Here is a 6,813-nt window from a genome sequence, read left to right as displayed (position 1 = left end):
ACTCAATCCGGAGGGCACGGCCCGCGTCGGCGGCGCTCCCTGCGCGGCCAGGCGCCCGCCTCGGGGCGAGCGGGCCGCGCCAGGGCAGGGGCGCCTGCTAGGCCGGGGTGGCGACCTGCGCCCGGCCTCCCCTGCCCGCCCTGCGCCGAGCCCGGGCTCGCCGCAGCCCGGTCCGCCGAGGGAGGCATTTGATCCCTCCCCGACACTTTCTACCTCAAGTGTTAGCGGCGAGTGGCCATGAATAGTACCCGCATGCCATCTTGTAACACTATCTGCCTGTCAGGAGAGCGAAGGCCGGCCATCTATATAAGGCTTGTAACTAGGGGAAGCCCAACAAACAGCTACAAACACCTAAGCTATTTGACACAGCCTCCACCCTTCTGCTTCCCCCGCTGCTGCTGCTGCTGCTGCTTCTTCCCTCTTCTCCTCCTCCTCCTCCTCCTCTCTTTGCTCCCCCTCTCCTCTCTTTTCTCTCTCTCTCTCTCCTCTCTCTCTCACTCACTCACTCTCTCTTTTCATCTTGGCTTTCTGTTGCAGAATGCAAATCTAGCCTGCCGGCGGGTGAATGGACTGAATTGTGATTAAGAAGAAGAAGAGCTCCTTTCTTTGTTCTCCCCTCAGGGGATGTTTACTGGGAGAGACACAGCGGATCAGATATGAAAGGCATTCAGGTCAGCATTGATGTGAGCGAAAGTGAAATCATACCTAAGGCATTCAAAAGACCGCCGTGTCAGGGGTTCAGCTAACGGTGCATCTACTGTGCGTGTCTTCCCTAGTAGGCACACGAAAAAATAAAAAGCTGTCCACAAACAGGCATGTGATTCTGATTTATTTTTTAAAGCCCAAATATTTTTACAAAGTTTTTTTAACGTCCTCACTTAAAAGATTTGAATAAATCAGAGGATATAAATCACCTGCCCCCCCCCCCAAAAAAACCCCCGTGGGATCATCCTAGTTTGGTTTAAAATATTAAGGTGGAAGGGAACAATGCCCCCTCCTCTTCTGTGTGTAATGTGAGACCCTTCTTTCCTTGGTGCCTCCATATGGGCTCTATACGGCTGCATTAGGGTTCTAATTGATATGACTGAAAAAGATAGGGATGTTCCTGAGTGGTGGGGAAAGGACAAGACTAATCCAAAGCAGCCTCCACCAGATGCAACCCTGGGGAGAGAGCATGGGGGGTGCGAGGGAGGCAGAGGGAGGATGCACTGGTCCAACACGCCTCAGCATCACCCGTTGGCAAGGCAGCTGCACAGACCCAACAGGAAAACATCAGGCAGAGGTAGGGAGGGAAACTAGGAAAAAGGATACCAGGGCTAAGGATTGGGGGACTCAAGTAAAAATCAAAGGTAAGTCAGCACGGCTAACGGACTGGGTTCTGGACTGGATCCTGGGCTGGTTCTAGTCCCCACTCAGTCGTGAATCGCCTTGGGTAGCCGTGAGCCAGCCTCCAACCCTTCACCTCATTTATGCCACAGGGTGGTTGCTGTGAGGGTAGAAAGGAAAGCAGAATTTTGTAAGCTACCCTGGGTTACTTGCAGGAAAACATAACATAACGTAAAATCATATCATAATCTTCTTCGTTTAACAGATGGCATTAAGTGATGAAATGCATGGATCCTAGTCTTCCTGCGTTCAAGCAGTAGGAACCTTACAGAACTATCCCCTTGGCCGCATTGCCTGTCCTGTGTGTGTTCCTATAGTCCACACACAGACACTCCACAAATGTGGCTCATTTTTGGCAAAGAGTCTCATACTAACTCTAGAACAAGTATTTCTAAGTTATTTCCTGGCGAGTGTGCTTAGAATGGCATTCCCAGACAAGTAAGAAATTAAGAGGAAATTTTACTATGATTTTAAGAAGTGAAAAGGAAAATCATTCGGTTGTACATCCTGATACATAATGAGAACGACTTTTTAGGGTTCTGTTCCCATCCTCTCCCCTTTAGGGATGTTGGTTTAGTTTAAAGTTTGGAAAGGTTCCCTCCCTTCTTTTCTCCCCATCTGCCTTCTTGGTAACATTTAAAACTGCACGTTTTCAACTAGTGTTTCTGCCTCAGAGACCCCCCCTCCCTCTGCCCCCACCCCCTACTCTAAAAAAGACAACTAAAGAGCAATCAAAAAGGTGTCTGACTTCGCCATTCAGACAATTGTACCCTTGTGAGAATGCCTGAATGAATGGTACAGTGGACACCCCAGCACTATTGACGTTATAAACATGTAAATGAAACACATTAGAGCAGACAATCAATTGTCTGTGAGCACGGCAAACCTGCACTCCCTTCTCTGTGTGACAGGCACAAAATAGGGTCTACCTTGGGAAGCCCCAGGGCTTGGAGGGGGGTGGCGGTAGGAGCAGGACAAAGGCTGCTTTTTCAGAGAGAAGAAAATGCACCTTAAGGGCAGCGGCCTAATGCAGATCACCCAGATGCTGGCGAGGCCAAGCAGGCTCGCTGCCTTCCTGGGAATCGACACCCTTCTTCCCACTTTTAAAGGAGGGAAGGGGGAAAACATTATCCTCCATCCTTGTGGAGATTTCCCTCGGCACAGCTTTGGTTTTTCGGATCCCCTGCCATTTCTCTTTCCTGTGTGTTTTTTATTTCTTTGTATTTTTAACTCTGTTGCACTGAATCATCCGAGAGATTCTCAGCTGATAGTTGCTGGATTCTCTTGTGGAGAGGGAGAGAGGGAGGGAGAGAGAGGGAGGGAGAGAGGTGCGACAAAAGCATGGGGGACATATTCGCAAGAGAAAGGGGGAAAGTTTCTAAGAAGAACTCGGAACTCTTAGCCTCGACGGTACACTTGATGCGCACTTGATGCGCCGGGAAGGGGGCTGGAACAGATTCCCTCGACTGTTTCCAGCCCTGTTGGCTGACCACCTCAAGTCGAAATGGAAACATCCACCTTGAGGTGGAGAATTGCCTCGTCTGTTCTCCCTGTGTCTCCCCGTGCTCCGGTCGTGAGAAAGGTGATCTTGTATTAGGCCTTGGTGTCCACTGCTCTCCCCTGCCCCAAGCTTGAGGCGGGGGGCGGGAGGGGGAGGCAAGCGACCTTCTCCGAAGGGACTAACTTGGGAAAAGTACCCCCTTTGCTATAAATGTTCACACCCTTGAAGAGGGCTCGACCTGCCCCGGGATTCTTTTGCCGGCTGTAACTCTAACATTCCCCTACCAAAAATAAAATCAAAACGCGCGCGCGCGCGCAGAGCAGGGAGGTCTCTCTCCATGGGAGGCTCGACCAGTCCCCCACTTACAGCTTTTACCCAGACGCTGCCAAATCCCCGCAGCCCCCCCCCCACCCCAACGCACACCTAAGTTACTCTCTGCGAACCAAGTCCGCGGCTGGGTGTGTCCCCTCTTGTCCGGAGGGCCTGGGCCTGCCCGCGTCTCTCGGGCTCGGGAGAGGCTTCCAGAGTTGCAGTTGTCGCATTTCACCGGGGAGGTGGGTGTCCCTTTGTTCACTGACACACGATGCCCGGAGATCAGGGGGGTGATGCCTGCTCGTTTTGACCTCTGGGGATCAGGGACGAGGCCCTTTCTCCCGCTCTCCATAAGAAGGGAGGTCGAGGGCTGGGGGAGTATCACAAGGCCTCCCTCTGCTTCTGCTGATGCAGCTGAGCAGCAGCAGCAGCATCTTCCTGCGCTGAGCCCCTTCCCACTGCGGCGGGGGCCACAGCAGCAGCAGCCAGGCAGGGGGAAGTTCCAGGCTTGCCCGAGAGTGGTGGATGCTCTCCCAGGGGCAGCCAGTGTGGGGAGGGGAGGGGAGGGGAGGGGAGGCAGCTGCGTGTGTGTGCGTGTGTGTGTGTGTATGTGTGTGAGAGAGAGAGAGCGCGCAAATAGAAGGCAGCTTGGGGGTTTCGCCTCCCGCTTCCAGGGAAAGTGTTTCAATTCAAAGTAAGTCAGGCGACTGGGAATCATCTGACTGAACTTCCCTGACAAACCGACAGGCAATCCTGGGTTGCTGCTGCCGTGGGGTCTTCGCAGTAACTCCGAGCACCCCAGCTCCTCTGTGCAGAGAGACCTTGTTTAGGGGAATGGTCTCCCTTTGCCCCGATTCATCCACACAAGCCTACGTCCTCCTGGATCGCAGCTTCCCCCCAGCCCAGAATCCTCTTCCTCCAACACATCTTGAACTTGCTGGCTTGAAACGCCACAATAACCCTGTAATAATTCGAAGCAGCACCTGATTTTAAAACGGAAGGTCTACACACGGACACACAACTCATGCTATTTTGCCTGCAGGAATTCCACTATGTTGGGGTGCACTTAGTTCGATAGAAAAGAGAAGAAAAGAAAGGGGGGAAGCATATCCCACACACAAAAGGACAATTCTGTCTCTCTAGTTTCTTCTTTTACCAATTTTGGGCAGCTTCCCTCCCTCCTTAGCAAAAGCCACAAACATTTTGATTCTCATGAATTTCTTCTGGAGGATTTTGAATAGCACTATTCTGTGTAATGTTATCAGGAAAAACACAACCTCGGTAAAGTGACATCTCTTCCAGGAATCCAGAAGAATGGGGGAAGGAAAAAAATCCACTCCGTTCAGATAAATCCTCAGCAATTCCCAAAGGAACCAAATACGTGTTTGTAGAAAGAGAGATGAAAAGGGGGAGGGGATGATGAGGAAACATACCCTGGATGTAGCTACCTGCTACTCAAAATGTATTTCTTCACTTGAGAAATGACTAAACGATTAAACACACAAACACCGAAAGGTGCGGAAGTGCAACACCTCCCCTTGCAACACCACAGCTGAAGGTTTGGAACTTGATGTTAGCGATGGTGAAGACTCTGAGAAAAAGTTTGTAGGGTTTGAAAGAGAGGACTGCAAAGTGACAAGTGACGCTTCGCTCTCAAACGCTTTCAGGCTCTCGAACTTCCACCCACTGGGTAGCAGCGTGCATAATACTCCGGGTCCTCCTGCCTGGTCTAATTATGCCTGTTTCCTGTATGTATCGCATGCATTATCACCCGCCACTAATGTCACCTCTCTCTCTCTCTCTCTCTCTCTCTCTCTCTCTCTCTCTCTCTCTCTCTAGAACAAAGTGCTGGGAGGAAACATGGAAAGGACAGATATACATGCAGATATTTTACCATACCACAGTGGCCGAGCTTTAAGAAGATAAGCTAACAGCCTTGCCATGCACGCACATACATCCAAGAAAGATAAATACGGTGGATTAAACCGCACCGTCCTTCCCCACAACAGTCCACTTCTGAATAACAAGAATGCCCAGCCTGATATATAATTCCATTTGTTCTAAAAAGAAAGCGTGAGAGGCAGAGACAGAGAGGTGACTAACGGAAAGGGCAGGCGGGCGGGGGCCCGCAGCACAGTTGACACAAAGGTTCTGCTACCCCGTTGATCAGCAGCGCCGGTTACCTATTTCTAAAGGATGGAAAGTGTGTGGGGGGAGCGGGAAGAAGGAAAGCTCTACAACAGACATTGATTTTAAGCAAATCAATAGCCAACATTTAATAATAATAAAAGAACAGCAGCAATACAAGAGAGAGAAGCCTTCGGTGTAATGTAACGACTGCTAAATTGCCAGGCTACAGGTCCAGGAGGAGCGGAATGAGGGCATGGGGAAGAAGGGCGAGGAAGGTCTAAGGCCACTTAAATAACTACGGACACAAGACCAAAGGGCGGGTGTGTGTGGGGGGGGGGGGCAGTAAGTTGCTTGCAAATATACTGTTTGGAGTTGCTTCCCCTGCTCTTTGCTTTTTGGAAGGAACCCTAAAAAACCAAGGCAGGAGATCAAAGGCAATACAAAGGAGGGGGACTCGCACACACCAGCGAGTGTGACTTACTTAACCAAGAGTTTCTGGCTAAAAGTCCTCTATCACTCCCCCATATGGTTCGACACCTCCACAACAGCGAGGAGAAAGACAGGCACAAACCCCACACAACCGGGCTCCAGAGAGAGCCAGCGAGCATTTGTTTGGAATCGACGTGTTTCTTTCTGTTTTATTTCTCTCTCCCCCCCCCCCCCCCGCTCCCCGGTGAAAGCCGAAGTGGGTCCGCTGTGCGTCAATCGCTCCGGGTCCACGCAAGCCTCCTCTTCATCCCTCTGCCTCGCTCATGCCCCCTCCCCCCACCCAGGCAAGGCTCCGGAGGAAAAGTTGCTCGACGCGGGCCCGGGGAAGCCCATTCAGAGCCAGGGCGGCTGCGGGGCGGGGGCGCGCGCGCGCGGGCGGGGGCGTGCGCGGGGGGAAGGTCGCAACTTGTCAGCCGGGGAAGAAGGGAAGGGACTAAAAGCGGCGAAAGAGTGAAAGCCCCGCACGAGCTGCCCAAATCCTCCTTAGAACCCGTCCCGATGCCCCCCCCCACCCTTCTTCCCAAAGCCTGCAGAGATCAGAGGAAAGGGCAACTGTGGACAAATCGCGCGCGCGCGCGCGCACACACACACACTCGCTGTGCTTCGGGCTGTTGCCTGCCTGCCGCTACGGAGGGAATTCCTTGGCGAATCTATCGCAACAAACCCTCAAGTAACTCTTCCGCCTGTCCAGAGCAAAATTTCTCACGCTGCTGCCCCCTTCCCCTCCTCCCTTCTCCTCGCTTTTCCCAGCGTCTGGCTTAGCGGTTTGGGTTTTCCTCTGTGTGTGCGTGCGTGTGTGTTTAATGGAGCTGTAAAAAATCCCCCCCCCAGCGCACCCCCTCCTTTCCCTGAGCAAGCTCTGTGCGTGTGCATATGTGTCTTTCTTTCCTTGAGACAAGCAAGGATCCATCGTGACAACGTGAAAACGACCGGACGTTCTCTCTCTCTCTTTCTCTCTCTCTCTCGTGTTTTGTGTGTGTGTGTGTGTGTGGTGG

The 6,813-nt window shown here is 52.1% G+C and overlaps 1 protein-coding gene across 1 annotated transcript in view; it reads left to right on the top strand.

Annotated features, from left to right (window-relative positions):
• Positions 1-6,813, top strand: part of ZEB2 (zinc finger E-box binding homeobox 2) — a 170,444-nt gene that overhangs the window by 1,873 nt on the left and 161,758 nt on the right. The window lies entirely within an intron of this gene.

This window comes from Varanus komodoensis, unplaced genomic scaffold (assembly GCF_004798865.1).
Source record: "Varanus komodoensis strain SLA01 unplaced genomic scaffold, ASM479886v1 scaffold32, whole genome shotgun sequence".
In the NCBI taxonomy this organism is placed as follows: domain Eukaryota; kingdom Metazoa; phylum Chordata; class Lepidosauria; order Squamata; family Varanidae; genus Varanus; species Varanus komodoensis.
This window is presented reverse-complemented; position numbering and strand designations above follow the sequence as displayed.